At 39.2% G+C, this 19,621-nt stretch overlaps 1 protein-coding gene and 1 pseudogene across 3 annotated transcripts in view; one reads left to right on the top strand and one right to left on the bottom strand.

Moving 5' to 3' along the window:
• Window positions 1-19,621, bottom strand: part of GRM1 (glutamate metabotropic receptor 1) — a 313,303-nt gene that overhangs the window by 156,752 nt on the left and 136,930 nt on the right. The window lies entirely within an intron of this gene.
• Window positions 1,390-19,621, top strand: part of LOC118660110 — a 28,692-nt pseudogene continuing 10,460 nt past the window's right edge.

The raw sequence follows: 19,621 nt of genomic DNA, 5'->3' as shown, positions 1-19,621 counted from the left end.
GTATGTGATGGTGCGTCATCATGAAGCAAAATTACTTTGCCCTGTCTTCTGGCACATTCTGGTCGTTTCACGATCAAAGCATGGTTCAAATTGATTATTTATTGTTGGTAGCATCAGTATTAATGGTTTCACCTGGTTTTAGAAGCTCATAATACCCCACACCTTCCTGATCCCACCAAACGCAGAGCATTGTCTTCTTTCTGAAGCAATTTGGCCTTGCAGTGGATGTTGATGGTTGACCTGGATCAACCCATGATTTGTGCATTTGGGATTCTCAGAATAAATCCACTTTTCATCGCCAGTCACAATTCGATGCAAAAAAGACTTTCATGCCGTTGAAGCAACATTTTACTGATGACTTTTCGGTTTTCCATTTGTCTTTCGTTCAGTTGATGTGGCACCCATTTTTCTTCCTTTAAAATCTTTCCCATTGCTTGTAAATGATCTGAAATTGTTTGTTGAGCAACGTTTAATCTTTCTGCAAGTTGTTTTTGAGTTTGACACACATCTCCATCCAATAATGCCTGTAAATTGTTGGTCTTCAAACTTTTTCAGTTGACCTGGATGTTCTTTGTCTTTCACATCGATATCATCACTTTTAAAGCTTTTAAACCAGCGTTCACAAGTATCTTGAGATGGAGCATGTTCACCATAAACTTCCTGAAGTATTCAGGAGCACTTTTCTTCAAAATAAAGTAATGAATTAAAACTTCCCGCAAATGCTCTTTTTTTGGCATGAAATTGGACATTTTTAAGTGTAAAAATATCTATTATGTTAACACCTTCAGCAAATTTGACATATGAAGTTCTGAAGCTTGCTGTCAATACAACAAAATAGCATACATATCAAATCACATATACTATATCAACATATGTGTAACTCCATCTATTGAAAAAAATCCACATTCCGCATTATTAACTGGTACATCTAATAAATCAGGAAATATCCAACTCATTTTGAATTCAAATAACTGTCAGAGAAGACTCATCTCAGTTCACCAGTCTTTAAGATGAAGATTCTGAACAGAATGCTCCAAAGAAATCTTGATGAATAAAGTCAATGTACCCACTGGAATTACTGCTCCTTGCATGAAAAACCTGGCAGTGAGCAAGCAACCACTTAGTAGTCACAGTGAAGAAACTTCCAACAAGAACAAACACAAAGGGAACTTATTCTACACTTCATCAGCACCAAATCTTCTCCAGCTTTACAGTGCTGTAGGGTCTAGAAAAAATGCCTTTGGAACTAAAATTAAGTGGGCTACTTATCTGAGTACCATGTTGCTCAGAAAATAGGTGGCCTCTAGCAGGTGATGGTTATTTGGGAAAAGGTCCCTTAAAAGACTCCACTGCCAATGGAATGTTCTCAACAGTTTATTCAGTGACAACATGACTGAAGTGTGTGAAACAGCTCATGAGAATGCGGTAACTCTACCGCAAATGTTTGACAGCTTAGAGGGGAACAGCTTAGAGGGGAAAGTCTCTTCCATGGTCAATGCTACACCTTCACGCCACAGTTTCCAATAGTCCCAGAGTCTTTACACTGCTAAACTGGCTAGCCAGCTTTTAATAAACCTCTTTAGGAGAGAGAGAGTCAGCTGGAGAATATCTTTTCACTGGAGGCCAGGGAAGACTGAAATTTAGATCAAGCTGTTGACATAGCAACAAAAGCTCTCACCATTCAAAAGATTACAATGTAGACCAGTGATTTTAAGTGTCATTTTTGAGACAGGAATGTTTGATACTGTTCTCAGGGTAGCAGCCTACTATGTTTTTTGTGCCATTAAATTATCCTCTCCAGGTTTATAAATAGCTATAAGTTTATGGATATGTTTAAAATTAAATTTAAAAGAAGAAAAATACATTAACATTCTACTTTTCCACATTAAAATTCTTAATGGTAGTAGGTATATTCCTGATTTTCAGTCTCTAGAGTTGGTTATGTTTATATAAAAAGATAAAATAATTTTAAGGCACAATGGTATTAACACATTTTTCATATGGACAAATCTAATACATACTGGAGTCAGATTTATAACAGAGCATTAGAATGACTTTTCAGGACCATCAGGACAAGGATGCTTACTGTTTTTGTTGTGAAATTTTTAAAGTGAAAAACACACGTTAAGAATATCGTGATAGTGGCTGTTCTTTATTTTTAAGAAGGTCACTACTTACAGGAAGGACATCCTAATAAGATGTTAGAGGAAGGGCAAAAAACTTGGATGATTCTACAACATTATTTACATATATTTATTGCTTATCTGAAGGACTAGTTTACTAGGGGAGAAGGCATTTATAAATTTGTATAATAGAAAATATTATAGAGAAGAAGAATAGAGAAAGGGAGTTAGAAAATAATTGAGAAAAAAACAGTCAGGGGTAAGAGAGAAAATATAAAAAGAGATCCTACATATATGATACTATATAGATGGGGGGGTACAGGGACTTGTTTGATTGTCCTAGGCCTAGCTGTCACTAAAGAAGGGACCTAATTAGAAGACTGGAGATCCCTTTGTACTCTCAAAACTAAACTGAAATTATTAATTGTCATAACCCATGGACATCTTTATTATGTTGGCCTTTTGGAAAAACAAACAGATAACTAAGTAAAAGCAGAACTGGTGGTCTGAGTGAACTGAACATTACAAAAGATTATAATAATTAGGAAATAACAAACTTTAAGCAGCACAGTCCCATCACAGAAAAGTCATATCATAAAAATGGGATTACTTTAACCCAGCTGAGTACACTGTAAGGTGGAACTCTGAACTAGCAGTTAGAACATCCTCTCAGAGCAAAGGCAGATCCCAAGCTGCCACCATGGTGTTTTCCCACTTCCTGTTCAATGTCTCCTGCAAACTATGCCCAAGAGGCTTGTTACTATTGGCCACAAAAACCATGTTCTTTGTTGTCTCTCTCCTGCCTTTTCATGCTCATCCCTCACACTGGCAATTCCTCCCTAAACCCTACTGCTTCTCCTGTTTCAAAATCAAGATCGAATTCCACACTCTCTGACCACTCCTTCTGTATAATCCAAAAGAAGGAGTTATTCCTTTATTCCTGCCACCCACATAATTACCGGTGAGTCCTCTCAGAAACTGACCACATCTTTGTCTCTGGGCTCAATACATGGCTGTCAAGTAAAAAATGGACTGAAATAGGTTGGACTGTTTAAAATTTCAGAAATATCATAATATGCAGCCCTTGGTGAGCGCCTAGAAATATCATCACTGTAATATGAGTGTGCGGCCCATACCCCTGGAGGTGAGCCAACGTCCGGCCAGAGTGCCCTGCCTGCCTGTGTACATCAGCCAAGACCTGAGTACTGGGATTCTCCCTGCATTTCTTCCAGGAGTCTTCACAACCAATCCAAATGAAGGCTGACTCCTTCCTTTAGACCAGGGGTCTTCAAACTTTTTAAACAGGGGGCCAGTTCACTGTCCCCCAGACCGTTGGAGGGCCAGACTACAGTTTAAAAAAAAACTACAAACAAATTCCTATGCACACTGCACATATCTTATTTTGAAGTAAAAAAACAAAACGGGAACAAATACAATATTTGTATTTGCATGTGACCCGCGGGCTGTAGTTTGAGGACTCCTGCTTTAGACTCTAGGATCTCTCAGCGGTGCAGCCCATGTCACCACAGCTATTTCTCAAGGGGCCCCAAATCCCAGGCAAAAAGGACTCCAACAAAGTGTTCCTCCAATATTTTCAATACCCACCTGGCACAATACTATTGACTCTTTTTCCTATGCTGTACTTTACACTCCCATGACTACTTCCTTCTTCTTTTTCACACAGTAAAGTATATGACCACTATGCTGTACATTTAAGTTAATATAAAATAATATTAAATGTAAATTGTAATAAAAATTTTTTTAACTCTCACCGGAGGATATTTTTCCATTGATTTTTAGAGAGAGTAGAAGGGAGAGGGAGAAACAGGGAAACATCAGAAACATTGATGTGAAAGAGACACATCAACTGGTTGCCTCCCACACACACCTTGACCAGGGCCTGGGAACCTGCAACCAAGGTAACATGCTCTTGACCAGAATCGAACCTGGGACACTTCAGTCCTCAGACCAACACTTTATCCACTGAGCCAAACTGGGTAGGGTAAAAAAAAATTTTGAATGTAAAAAAAAAAAAAAAAAAAAAAAAAAGAACTCGCTCCTCAACCACTCTCTGGACTGTCTGATCACCTCAAAGTTCCTCACCACTGAAACCATACATTTAGATGCTCCAATTTATGATGACAATCTCCTATCTTTTCTGTTCTTCTCAGTTACTTCTAGAACATTAATTCTTCCACTGCATTAAGATGGCACACTCCTTTACCCCTACATTTGCTCCCAATCTATTCCATCGCTTCTTTCCTTACCCTAGTTAGAGTCTTCAACTCCCTACTGCCTCATGATCTTCCTTCTCAGAAGCACTCCACTTCTAGAAGGTTTCATTTGGCTATTAACTTAAAATCCATATCCAGCCATTTATAGTGGTTTACAATTTTTAATCTTACTTGGGTCACAGACTTTGACACTTCACCACTTACTCCTTGAAATGCCATCTCCCTACAGCTGTGTGACATAACCCTCTTTGCTTTCTTGCCATTTCTGCCCAAGCCGGACCTCTCTCCTGGGCTGTAGAACTGGGTAAGTCACTTCCATCTGGCCATATCCACTAGGATAGCTCACAGTCACTTCGGGCCCAACTGAATCTATCATCATCCCTACACAAAAGTTCTCCTATCTCTGCCCCTGGAAAATCTGCCTCAGGAAATGTTGCCACTACCCATGAATTGACACCTTTAATTCCTTCCTTCTTGTTCAGTCCCTACATCCAATTAATGGCCGGTTCCTCCTATAGGGTCATTAATGTCCTCAAAATCACCACATCCGCTCATGATTATTTCCACTATCCTGGCAGACACTCATCATATCCTCCCTGGATCATTGCAATAGTTCCCAGTTGATATTAATTTTTATAGTTACTATAAAATACGTATTTTTCAATTTGTATCTCCAGGTTGCCATTGCCTTAAGCAGGTCTTCCCTGACAAACTTACCTAAGATAGGGGCTTCCAAATATTCTCTATTAGAGCAATTCTTTGGTTTCTTTCATGGCATTTAGGACATGATGGCTTAGATCAGTGGTCGGCAAACTGCAGCTCGTGAGCCACATGCAGCTCTTTGGCCCCTTGAGTGTGGCTCTTCCACAAAAATACCACGTGCGGGCACGCACGTACAGTGCGATTGAAACTTTATGGCCCATGCGCAGAAGTCGTTATTTTGTGGAAGAACCACACTCAAGGGGCCAAAGAGTCGCATGTGGCTCGTGAGCCCCAGTTTGCCAACCACTGGCTTAGATCATGCTAGTCCTATTCAGCACTGTCCCGTGTGTATATAGCAAGGATAGTAGACATAGCAGTTAAAGAATATATATTCACTGAATTAGTCAATACCTACGGTATTCTAAGCAATGAGCAATTCAATTGGAAAATATACAACTGTGTCCAAAATAGAAACACACCCTTACCCTTGCTGAATTTACAGGGTCCTTTTCTCCAATGGTCCATTTTACACCTAGAGAGATTTTTCCAATATTTGCCTTGCCCTATTATTTCAAATTCTCTGATGGCTTTTGGTTTTCCATAAGTGAAGTTTGAAATTTATTAAGGAGGCTAATTAGAACTTTTAACATCTTAGCCTTTACTTACCTCCCCAGTCTCATCTCTGAACATTTGAACACTCTCATTTGAATTCAGTGTGTCAACCTAATAAAACTTCTCTCAGAATCCATAGCCCATGACATTCTCTCTCACCTCTTGGCCTTTGTGCATCTGTTTTCTATCTTCCTGCCCTTCCCCACTCCCCTGTTCCCTAAATCAGGCTAATATCAGCTTAGGTATTACTTCCCTCAGGAATTTTCAGAAGCAATTCCCTGGTCTCCCTGCTACATTCTCCCATAGAAGCATTTACTTTCCTTATCATAGTAGCAATTACCCTGACTTGAATATATAATCATGGTCTGTGAAACTGTTTCTTCACTTTTGTGGTTTTATACCATAGCATCTGGCATCAAGTCTAGCACTTGTTAGAAACTCAGTAAATATTTCCTTAGGACATAATCCTATATAATAAAAGCGTAATATGCTAAGTGTCTGACCATTTGTTCGACAGCTCCACCAGTTTCTATGATGCACACTGACCACCAGGGGGAAGATAGTCCGACCTGTAGGTTAGCTTGCTGCTGGGGTCCAGCTGATCAGGGGTCCAGCTGATCGGGACTGGGCGAGTGGGGTCGGACACACCCTGGAGCCCTCCCGCAGTCACTCCCTGGCCGGCCGGCCCCCATCGGCCCGATTGGGACTGGGCGAGACATCCCGATCAGCCCGATTGCTGGGCAGGTTGAGGGACCCCACCGGTGCAGGAATTCATGCACTGGCCTTCTAGTTTAGAAATAATTCTCCAATTAGGAATAGGAGAATAAGTTAATGAATGAGTACATAAAAGAACATATAATAGGAGTATATATACTCCATAATGTAGCTTTAAATTCAATTAGTCACCATAAGGAAGAAATCTCCAAATTAGGGTGTGTATACCTAAAGAGAACAGTGTTTAATCTTTTCACTGGGCTTTAAGGAGCTAACCTGTGAACTTAACCACATGTATTCAATATGATTGGGGGGGGGGGGGATGGGGGGCGTAATGCTTCTCTACTGTAATAGCAAATAATTAATTAGATGAAAGAATAGTTTTCTCCATTAGAACTGGAAAGAAGATGGGGAAAGAAAAGGAAGAGGTAAGCCCATGCTCCATGCTCCACCCCCACCACACACACACACACACCACACACACATACCCCAGAGTTATATGCTGATACTTATAGACCTGAAACCTTGATAAGCCTGATTTAGGTAATTCAGAGATTGTCTGACTGAATCCATCAATTTAAAAAGGGTTTTAAAGAAAAGCTGAGGCTTCCCTAATGAAGAAGAAATTACGCTTATGGATAGAATATGCCCAAGAGCTCCAGCCGGCCCTTCCTGAAGACCTGCCCTATGGATTCTGGACTTGCCTAGCCAGCTGCCGCTATCACATAAGCCAGTTCTTTTGCAAGAAAACCTCTTGATATATATATATATATATCCTATGTAATAAAAGAGTAATATGCAAATCGACCAATCAGCAGAATGACTGGTCACTATGATGCACACTGACCATCAGGGGGCAGATGCTCAACGCAGGAGCTACACTCCCACAGGGGGAGCACTGCTCAGCCAGAAGCCAGCTGACGACTGATGAGCCAGTGGCAGTGACAGAAGCCTCGCCTACCTCCACAGCAGCAGACCTAAGCTGGCAGTCAGACATCCCCCAAGGGCTCCTGAACTGCAAAAGAGCACAGGCCGGGCTGAGAGATCCCCCCCACACACACAAGTGAAAGAATGTTGTGCACCAGGCCTCTGATTGGTCGATTTGCATATTACTCTTTTAATAGCCTACGTAATAAAGAGGTAATATGCAAATTGACCATCACACCCTCACAAGATGGCTGCCTATGACCAGGTCGGCAGGGGGGTTAGTAAGGGACGACCAAATGACTTAACAGCAGGCGGCGTGGGGTGACCAGGCCAGCATGGGGGCTATGAGGGGTGACCAGGCCAGCGGCGGGGGGGGGGGGGCAGTTGGGGGCAACCAGGCCATCAGTTAGGGGCAACCAGGCAGACAGGCAGGTGAGCAGTTAGGAGCCAGCGGTCCAGGATTGTAAGAGCGATGTCCAACTGCTGGTTTAGGCCCGATCCCCAGCAGTCAGACATCCCCCGAGGGGTCCAGGATTGGAGAGGGTGCAGGCTGGGCTGAGGAGACCCACCCTCTGTGCATGAATTTCGTGCACTGGGCCACTAGTATGTGTGTGTGTGTGTGTGTGTGTGTGTGTGTGTGTGTGTGTATATATATATATATATATGCAGTAATATGCAAATTGACTCTCACATAAGATGACCACCCCCATGTGGTCACAAGATGGGCAGCAGGGGAGGGCAGTTAGGGGTGACCGGGCCAGCAGGGGAGGGCAACTGGGGGGGACCAGGCCTGCAGAGGAGAGCAGTTAGGGGACTAGGTTTAAGGGGAGGGCAGTTGGGGGCAACCAGGCCTGCAGGGGATGGCAGCGGGGGGCAATCAGGGGAGCAATTAGGCATCGATCAGGCTGGCAGGGGAGTGGTTAGGGGGTGATCAGGCTGGCAGGAAGAAGTGGTTAGGGGCAATCAGGCAAGCAGGCAGGCAAGCAGTTGGGAGCCAGCAGTCCCAGATTGTGAGAGGGATGTCTGACTGCCGGTTAGAGATCGGGCCTAAACCGGCAGTCAGACATCCCCCAAGGGGTCCCGGATTGGAGAGGGTGCAGGCTGGGCTGAGGGATACCCCCGCCCCCGCCGAGTGCACAAATTTTTATATCTACTAGAGGCCTGGTGCACGAAATTCGTGCATGGGGGGAGGGGTCCCTCAACCCAGCCTGCACCCTCTCCAATCCAGGACCCCACAGGGATCAGGCCTAAACCAGCAGTCAGACATCCCTCTCATAGTCCAGGACCCCTGGCTCCTAACCACCTACCGGCCTACCTGTCTAATGCCCTTAACTGCTCCCCTGCCTACCTGATCGCCCCTAACTGCATTCAGCGTCTGCCCCCTGGTGATCAGTGTGCGTCATAGCGACTGGTTGTTCCACCATTTGGTTGATTTGCATATTAGCCTATTATATATATATATATTCTAATGGTTCTGTTTCCCTAGTTGAGCCCATTCTAATGGTTCTGTTTCCCTAGTTGAGCCCTGAACTGCATCCATTTGTTCTCTAGGTAGCTGGGGAATTTCCTGGGAGCCAGGCTACTCAGTATAATGTAAAAATAACATTGAAAAATAAGAACTGCATTAATTAACATTTAGAAAGTTTGGAAACAAACATTTTTGTTCATAGTTTGCTATTGTTTATTATTTGAGCTACTAACTCATAGAAAGTTCAGTATAGTCATAGATTTTGAAAGATCTAATTTGAGAGATTTGACAGAAATTTGTGGATACTTTTTAAGAAAATCTTAATGTACTCTGTTCTTGCTACTTGACATACTACAAAGCAAATAAATTTAAAACTTAAGTAGGTTTCAAAATAAAAAGTCTCCTAATAACCAGATTAATTTTATTTGATAATTCTAACCTGATTAAGTGATACCAGACAGCTCCCATCTAAGCAAACCCAGGAAAATTTTCATTGACTAAAAATTTTATCTTTTATCTTAAAATAAAAATTGTCCATCTGCTATAGCCAGCGGTATAAAAAAATGCTTCCTTTACTTTACTTTGTTTTCTTTTTATCATCCAAGTTGAGGTTGTGTCTTCAATTTTCACTGGAGACACACAGGTCACCAAATACTAATGACCAAATGTCAGAACTGTCAACTTCTTCAAAGAACAGGGATAAAAACCACTCTGGACCAAACACAAATTCAATAGTCATTGCTTTTAAGAACGCTAGTGATGCCTGGAATTTGAAAAATGCTATAGCAAGTTAAATCAAATGTGTTTCCCCCTATATGACTCAAATAGAAAGTAATACTGATAGAAGTGGAATGAGTCAACAAAGGTGAATGATGAGGGAAGACTGGTTTGAGTGGGTTATAATTACTTTATATTGAGAACTTTTTCTCTGAGTCACCTCAAAAAAGTGGTATATGAAACAGGCACTCTATATTACCCCATATGCTTAACATATTGTGAGGCTAAAAAGGTTCTCTCTCATTCCTGCTATGAATCTCCATTCTCAACACACACTTGCCTGCATGTTGCCACAGAAGCTAGAAGCATAGTTCTCAGTGGAAAGCAAGCAACCCCTGCATTTGGTGGGTTGTCAGACTGCCCTGAAATGGGACTCTTTTATTTGTGTAGATCTATTTATAATAAAGAATTGGTAAGTGAATACGCCCTTTTTCAAATACTTTCCCTAACAGTGAGGTAGGAGGTGAACTCAATATCTGGTAAATAAATGGATGTTAACTTCCACACAGTGTCATGGGAGGTTCATGGGTCTTATTCTCCCTATGTTCTTCCCTCTTCCTCCCATCTCCTGTCCCCGTCCCTGTCCCAGACACGCCTACCCATCCTCCAGCCACTTCCTAGCACTATAGGAACTAAGGAATAGCAGCCTTTCTGCCAACTGGTGCTATCACCAAACCATCTGTGTTACTCCAGTGCAGTATGATAATAAAAAAAAGTGTAAGATGTAGAATTACTGTTATTATTGATATCATCATAACCTTACAGTATCTTGTAATGTGTCTGCTTCAAACTGTGTTAACCACTTAACATGTATTTTCTAGTTTAGTACTAGAGTAACATTATGGATTATAGTTATTATTCCCCCTATTTTATAGATTTTGTAGAACTCTGAGGATATAGAATTCAAGAACACAGATTTAGAAGCTATGAAATTTTGGACAAATTACAAAGTTTCAGTGACTTGATTTTCTTCCTGTTGCCTATTAAGACCTTGCTTCAAATTCTAAGTGCTTTCCTTTTTAGTTCTTTCCTAACTCAATATGCTTTAAGTCAGTGGGGAAAAAATATGAGCATGGGAAAACGAACATACTATAGCTGAAAATATAATCATTTATAATTCTAACCTAATCTTTCATCTCAAAATAACAGTACCTTCAGAAAATACAGCATGGTTGTTCTTTGCATATAATCACATTGTGAAAAATTACAATATTCCACTCCTATTTAAAGCATTATTTTAATGTCAGTACATTTTTTAAACTCAACAAGACCCATTAAGATGAAATTTTTATTTTAACATTTCTCCTCCCTATTCTCTTGCCTCCTACCTCCTGCCTTACATTATAAAATTTTTTTTAAAGTATTACTACCATAAGCAATGCCAGGCTTAAGTGAATCATAGAATCCAAACTAATAATGCCAATTGGATGTATGTCAATGAACAGGAAGATCCTTATCAATTAATACTCGCATGTCAATGATAGGGGCTCAGACATTCCTAACACCTTCCTTCCATGAATAAAATATATCCTTGTATCTCAAACTGTCAATTCTGCTTTGTGCAACTTGCCTCCAACCCATTTTCCAGGACCTTTAAATCTTTTTTTTTTGGTAGTAGTAGGATGAAAGGTATCTCAAAAGCCTGGAACCATAGACTGTCAACCTTCCATGTGATACTCCATTTTTTTTCCTTTATTCTATGAAACCACATTTAAAGTACAAAGAAGTGAATGAAGTCAGAATGGAAAAAAGTTGGCAAATTTTACCAACCTTCACCTACTTAATCAAAAATGTCCCAGATCTTTAAAGCATCTTGGGACCAAGTTAATTGCACTCTCTAGGACAAATTATCCCAGGTGGATGATTTTCTATTCTTGCCTTTCTGACTCTTAACCCAAGATTTAGAGCATTTGCTCAGTTTTCTAAAAATAAAAGTATCTGTTAACTGCAACATGGTCACAAGGTAGAGCATACCATTTGGATCTGAAGGATTCATATTTCAATTCTGGGTATGCCAACTTCTAGCTTCATACTCTAGGGTGAATGGATTGATTTGCATCTCTATTTTTTATTGAGTGTTAATAATATCTAATTTATAGGGTTACTGCAAGGATTAAGTAAAGTATAGGTATAATATTATTTTGTAAACTGTAAGGAAATTATAATGTAATATACAAAGGTTAAATTAAAAGTAATAATACATAAAAATTAAGTTAAGATATTTTACCGATATATGATATTGTTTGATATCATTTTATAACCTTTTAGAATGTTATTGTTTTAGACAAGTTATCTCAGATGTTTTTTAAATAAACTGTGCTGTCCATAATCATAGGTAGTTATAAAAATATAAGAGGGAAGACAATATTAAACTGAGAGCTGGAGATTATTCAAAATTAGAACACAAAATGAATATTATTAACAAAATACTGGCAGTAATTTACCTTTTCTCTAGAGATAAATATATATATAATATAAGACATATGTAGTATATATTATATATAATATTTATAATAAAAAATTAAAGTCATACCTTAACTTCAAAATGCCTAACAACAACATAAAAACCAATGACAATCAATTATTATTTCAAAATTAGTAGCATGGAGAAAAATTGGCAAAGGGCAGGGATAAGGTAAATTTTTATTTAGGTGCTATTTTTATTAACCAAGCATACAAAGAAGAAAGAAAATATATTTAGAGGATATTAGTCTTATTAACTGTTTTCCTATGTGAATAACAAATGTTCCCTGTTTGTGACTTAAAGCTATGAAAAAAAAAGAAAGATCATTCCAATAAATTAACATGTTATACTACTTTCAGTACATATAACAAGTCTTAAGTTTTCAACACGCACACACAAATGTGTACTTTTTTAAGTAGGAACTTTTCCTGCTCACTCTAAATAAAAGTTGGAAAGGTATTTAAGGAACATCGGTTTGGAAGTAAGTTACGTTATTATCCTGGGTTACCAACGTTAAGCAAGTTGCTAGATAGGGAGATATTTAATATGCCTGCAGAGTCTAAGTCACCAAGACCCCACAGAACTTGAGTCCTTTACTCAACTTTCAACTCCCTAGACTTCTGTACAGGTAATGTCTGACTATAGGAAATCAGGATAAACTTTTAAAAAGAAAAAAAATAAAGAAGTCTCAGAAGGATGGCAGGGAGCCTGAGGGTTTACGTATGAAAGGGAGGAAGAGATCATTTGGGACAGAGGAAAGGAGCTGATTAGAATAAGTTGAGTCTCCACTGTGTGTCAAAGACTGGGCATTATTTCTGACTTTATAAGAATCCTCCAGGGCAAACATTCTAAGCTCCATTTTACAGGTAACAAAATAGGTTCAAAGAACTTAACATTCAATATATAATTATTTTGCCATGGTCTCGCAGACACTACATGTTTGGGCTAGCATGCAAACCCAGGCCTGTTTGACCCCAAATGCCTTTTTTTTTCTCTCTCTCTCACCAAAGAAGCTGTCTCTTTATTTTGAGTTGCTGCTCTACTTTGAATAGATGTGTTTTGGGTGATAGTTGATAGTAATATGGCCAGGTATGTAGAAATGTCTATATCTTGTACTGCGCATTAATCCTTTCCTCTGCAGGGAAATAGACACTAAAGTGCTACCTGACTAATACTTATATTTCCAGTACTTAAAATAGAGCTCTCATAAAAGATTATTTGAAGTACCCAACAAATTTCAAGTCTATACTTGGGACCAATGGGATCAAGCAAATTTTAGGGAGAGGGAGAGAGAGAGAGAGAACTCTAAGTGTGTGTTTTAACCAAGCTCCAAGAGCCCCTAAGCCCACTTACCAACCAGCCACTAGAAACCAGAAAGAGAATAACAAATAGGCATAGCTCATGCCTTTTAGGGAATAATAACTCTGATAGTATCGAAATCGCAAGCCTGGAAAAGCAACTCCCTTTCCCTTCAGCGGGAGTGTCTATGAAGAAGGTAAGGACTAGCAAGGGGACTGACCTGGGAAGACAAATAAATCTGTCCTGTGTCAGGCACTCAGTGGGGACCTTATCGTCTCCCACACAGCAGTCATGTGATCTCCTGCTGTTCTGCCTCTTGCTCCTGGCCACATCGTCCTGCCTAAATCCCAACAGCCGAAGAGGCCCCCAGCATAAGGTCCTGGAGTTATAGTCCTGGCTTGTAGGACAGAGACAACTGTGCGAACCATGCCTTGCAGGCACCCCCCCTTCTCTTCCTCGGCCACACATACTGCAGCCTGCTCTTCCCTTTGAGCTCCATCCATCAGGGCTTACAGGGGCCCACATCCTGTGGAAATCAGGCGGACGTGATGCTGCTGCCCACGCAGGGACCTCTGCCCCCACGGCCCTGGGAAAGCCTGCCCTGGCTCTGCCCAGGACTGCACGTCACTGTGTGCCGTGTGGAGGAGAACAGGCGAGTGGACAAATATTGATTGGGCACAATTTGGTTACAATTTCAAGATTGTACAGTGCTCTCTGCTTGCCTTTAGAAAATCTATATGTCTCAGAAAAGGATTCAAAGTAGGCAAAAGGACAGATCTAACTTAAAAAGAGAAAAGTTTTAAAATTTTAATTTCAATGTACCATTTATAAGTATAGTTGTTGGTGTGTGTTTTTATTTATTTCTTTATTTATATTTCTTTATTTGTTTTAAACTTTTTATTTTTTTTGGTCTTCTTGCACTTAACTCCTCAGGGAGAAGAATATACTGCTTTGTGATAAGAGTTCAGGTTCTGACTTACTTAACTAAAAAACAAAGTTTAAAATAATTTCTACTTAAGAATTCACTGACCTTCTGTAACTATCACCATGTTATTTTTGTTACTCTAACCTTTTGAACCAGCTGTCAGATCAGCAACCCATTAAAAACTTGCTACTTAGATTTTCACTCACCTGAAATGTACATGCTGGGTTAAATGAATCCTCAAAGAGGAACAAAGAAAAAGGCAGAACATTAAAGTTTCCCATAAAATAAATGTTATCTTTTAAAAGAAACTTTGTATGCTATGAACGAATTTAAAAGAGTAGTTCAAAAATAAAAAATAAAAAGAAATCAGCTTTGTAGAAAAAGGAACCATAGCTCAATACTCTTCGTCACTTTTAACAAAATCTTAGAATATTATAAATACTTTTATACTTTAAACTTTTAAACACATTGTGAATTGAACCCCAAAGCATCCCAAAGCTACTTTTCACATTGCTTAAATTATGTATGCAAAGTAAGACGAATAGAGAAAGATAAATACCATATGATCTCACTTATATGTGGAATCTAATGAACAAAAACTGACAAACAAAATAGAAATAGAGGCATGGATACATGGAATACACTGACCGAGGTCAGAGGGGAGGAGGATAGAGGAGAGGGAATGAAAGAAGGTAAAGGGATCAGCCAAAGAACATAGATGCATGGCCCATGGACAGAGACAACAGTGTGGTGATGGCCAGTGGCAAGGGGGAAGGGGCTGGGTGGACATGGGTATGGGGGGGGGGGCAGGAAAGGGGAGAATGGAAAACATCTGTAATTGTGTCAACAACAAAGAATAAATGGATAACTAATTTTTGTTTTGCTTTCCATTGCCCCATTTATTCTTTGATATTCTTTTTTAACTTAATTTTATCTTTACTGTTGAGAGTATTACAGATACCCCCCCTTTTCTTCTCCCATTGCCCCCCTCCACCCAGTTCCTGCCCCACTTCAGGCCTTCACCAACCCATTGTGTGTGTCCATGGGCAATGCATATATGCATAAAGTTCTTCAGTTATTCTCTCCCCAGCACCCTCTTTCCTCTGAGATTCATCAGTCTGTTCCATGTTTCCATGCCTCTGGTTCTATTTTATTCATCGGTTTATTTTGTTTATTAGATTACACATATAAGTGAAATCATGTGATACTTGTCTTTCTCTGACTGGCTTATTTCGCTTAGCATAATAATTTATTTAAAATAGTTTGAATATGGAATCACAATGTTTTTAAATGCATGTTTTTATGTGTTAATTCACGCATTAAGGAAATATTACATAATACTGTCTAAAGGGGAGAACTCTATAGGGAGCTAAGAGGCAAGACCCCTATAAAGACAGATCCATCCTCACAAGATATGAGAAGATGTCTTAAGGTGTTAAATAAATTTCAAGCTGCAGAACTGATGCAATCAGGGCTGCTGCTTTACCCCTGGCTCTGTTTCCTTAGACCTTTTCTAGAACCCTGAACACAAAAGGCCCCTGCTGAATGTTTGTGATGGTGCGCATTCTCAAAGGACACATAAACAAGGATTCTAAATTGCTGTAACACTGACTTTTTAAACTAGCAATAAACTGTTTCTTGTATAACTTTTTTGCATTATTAATTTATTTGGCAAACGCTTTTCATATGAAACACTGAAACTAATTTTAATTGGTCCAGAATTACCACAAAAATGAATGAGATGTATTATAAAGATAAAGTTCTGAACAGGAATACTACACATCGTAATATCAGACCCAGCTGTAAACGTGATGACCTGGGCTACATTACTCACCCCTTTCTCCTAGCACGATATGAAGTTACACAAAATAGAGATGGTATAATGCTTGCCCTGCAAAATTTTAAAATTACAGTTACATGGGATCTTTTTAAAATGAGGATTTGTATATTAACAACAATTAAAGGGATATATTTCCACATAGAGATATTTCTGGGTTTTGCAGGTACTTTCTGTGCTAATTCTGAAAGCTCGGGAAATTAGGGTACGTTGGTAAAAGCTTTCATCAATAAAAACATCTGTGCTAGAGTACTCCTGCCCCTTGCCTTATTATAGCATTTTAAATGGGAGCAGCATAGCTACATTTTTCTTTCTTCACTTACAATCTCAAGCAGCCCAAAAATAAGGGGTTTGTGAAGTTCCCGCTAACCCACCTTATAAATTAGCACATGCAGAATGCTAGAGAGAACACTGGCTGTTATCAGTTTCACAGTATCTAGTTATCGCTTCTTTGAAAGCTGTAGGTGCATGCAATTAACACTCAATGAGAACATTATCTTCAAATATAACAGATAATTTACATGTGTTGAAGAAAAGGGAGTTCATCCTGATAAAAACTTTGGCATAAATCGTGATTGAAAAGAATGCACTTCCTTTAATTGGAAAGATTTTTGCTATCTACACACCTACAGGATAAAAGAATTAACAAAGTTTGGCGGCAACGAATGCTCCAGCATCCAAATTTGGGGGAATTTATGTGAGAGGTAGAATTTTTCATAATCTTTTCTGACTTTCCCCTTCCTGTGGAATTCAAATTTAGGATATAAAATCAAGTTTCAGAATTTCAAAAGGTCTTAAGAACCTGGTTAAATTAATGTTAACTAAGACTCCTCTGTACATACTATGCAGCAGACATATGGTTAGATGATCTTATCTGGAAAGAAGCTTAGGTGCCATCAAGCCACTGATTCACAAATTTGACTATAGTAGAGAGAGCTAGGCTGTCCTCAAAGAAAATGAGCACTTTTCATCAGCATAAAGCTGTCACTGGGATATGGCTGTCTAGCAGGGGCACTCCTGCATGCATTTCTCTGTCTGCTAGTAGATGACAAAGAAGCAGCATGAAAAAAGATAAAACATCCCACAAAGACATGTAAGGTGGTATCAACTGAATGTCATATAAGTTCAGTGTAGGACTCTGGTTTCTTGAAGAGAGAAGCATTTGTCTCAGAGGTTTTTAAATTCTTCTTGGACAGATCTATGTCTGCATCTGGGTGCCAAATGAACACTGAGGGATGTTAGTCAATGTGTTGGGAAGTTCAATAGAGAGTTAGGAAGTGGGACAATTGGAAGATAGAATAGTTGTAGTAAAAGAGAGAAGCTCTTATTTTGAAAGATTAAAGTTAGAAAATTCTAAAATTTAAAAAAAAAATCACTGTGGGTTGGCTGAATTGAAAACCTGGTGAAGCTGAGAAAATTAAGAGAATATAATATCAAAGTGAAGCTGAGAAAGTTAAAAAAATATATAATATCAAAGTGTCAGTTGATTTGAAGGCTCAACATATAACAGATGGAAACTATAACACAGACTCTGAAGTCATAAAGAGAGGTAGACATATACTATAGACGCTGGCAAATAATGACAACAATGTCATTAGTGGATAATGCAGACATCAGAAAATAGGTGGTTCAGTGGACAAAGCATAAAACTGAACAAAGAATATATGAACTGTGGTACATCTACACGATGGAATACTATGCTGCTGTAAAAAAGAAGAACTCCTACCATTTGCAACGGCATGGATGGAACTGGAGAGCATTATGCTAAGTGAAATAAGCCAGTCAATGAAGGAAAAATACCACATGATCTCACTCATTCATGGATAATAGAGACCATTATAAACTTTTGAACAGTAATAGATACAGAGGCAGAGCTGCCTCGAACAGATTGTCAAAATGCAGCGGGAAGGCCGGGGAAAGTTGGGGGGCAGGAGGGAGGGGTATAAGAGATCTACCGAAGGACTTGTATGCATGCATATATGCATAACCAATGGACATGGGACGCTGGGGGGTGGGGGAGGCCAGGGGATAGTCAAGGGCGGGGGGGAAAAAAAAGACACATATGTAATACCCTTTGTAATACTTTAAGCAATAAAAAAAAAAAAACAAGAAAAAAAAGAATATATGAATAGATCAATGCAACAAAAGGAGAAGCCCAAATTGCTAGCATCATCATGAAAATATTTTTAAGCCACTAATGAGGAGAGATATGAAAATTAAAATTTTGAGAGAATCACAGAATACCCGTTAGAATGATAAAAAACAAGAATAGGGACTAAAAACAAGTGTAAAAAAAGTTATGAGAAGATTGAACTCCTATATACTGCTGATAGGAAAGGAAACTGGGTCAGCTACCTGAGAAAGTAAATCGGTAATATTTTGTGAAAAATCAAGTATGTGAATACCCTCTGACCCAGTAATTACATTCCAAGGTATCTTTCTCAAAGAAATACTTTCACAGGTCCAAAAAGGGACAGGAATATTTCTTATGGCAGTGCCTTAGAAACTACCTGGGTCTCCGCCATTAGGAAAATGAAGTCTAAATGTACAAGTAAAAAGGAAAACCTGGATATAAAATATAGAATACATTTTTAAAACATAACATTGAAAGAAAAAAGAACAAAGAAAATTATAGAATAATAATTACATATACTTAAAACCAATATACTAAAAGCCTTTGCCTCTACTTCAAGAAAAATGGCACCTGTAAGACCCCTCCATGGCCACCAGTTGGTACACGCACCAGCTTCACTCTACCTCCAGGGCGACCTACTGATAACCTTTGACAGGTGATTATTCCCTCCTTGCACTTTCTTCACCTGGCTCCATAACACGTCCTCTCCTGGGTATTTCCCTCTCACTGGCTGCAGTGTCTCAGTTGCTTTGGTTGCCTGCAGTTATTTTCCCAAGTTCTAGATGTCACAGTGACTCAGGGTTCAGACCTCAGATCTCTTCCCTTCTATAACTACAACTCTTATTCTTGGTTCTCTCATCTAGATTCCTAACTTTAAATTATATATATAATCTCCTAATGACTTCCAAATTTTGCATCCCCAGCTCAGAACTTGCCTCTGAATATCGACTGGATGATGAATCTAAATTCAGAGGCAAGTTCTCCACATCCATGATGATAAGCATCTCAATGGTTATCCAAAATAAAACGTTATCTCTCTGTTCCACCTCCTGCTGAATCCAAAAAGCCTACCACTCCTATAGGCTTCCTCATCTTAGAAAGTGGGAAATTCATTCTTCCAGTTGCTTGGTCCAACTTGTTCAGACCTTACATCCAATATGTTACCAAACTTTTTGCCTCTATTGATGAAATATATCCACAATCTAGTCATTTCCACCTCTACCATTCCTTCCACCCTAGAATGATTGAATGATTGCAATAGACTCCCACTTCCATCCATGGCTACCTGAAGTCTGTTCTACACACAGCAGCCAGACAAGTCCTTTTAAAATATCAGTTAAATCATATGTATAACTGAAAATTTTCATAATACTAATTTTTAGTATATATCATTCACTCTAATATT

This window comes from Myotis myotis, unplaced genomic scaffold (genome assembly GCF_014108235.1).
Source record: "Myotis myotis isolate mMyoMyo1 unplaced genomic scaffold, mMyoMyo1.p scaffold_m19_p_7, whole genome shotgun sequence".
Classification (NCBI taxonomy): Eukaryota; Metazoa; Chordata; class Mammalia; order Chiroptera; family Vespertilionidae; genus Myotis; species Myotis myotis.
The sequence above is the reverse complement of the archived record's forward strand: the minus strand, read 5'-3'. Positions and strand labels throughout refer to the sequence as shown.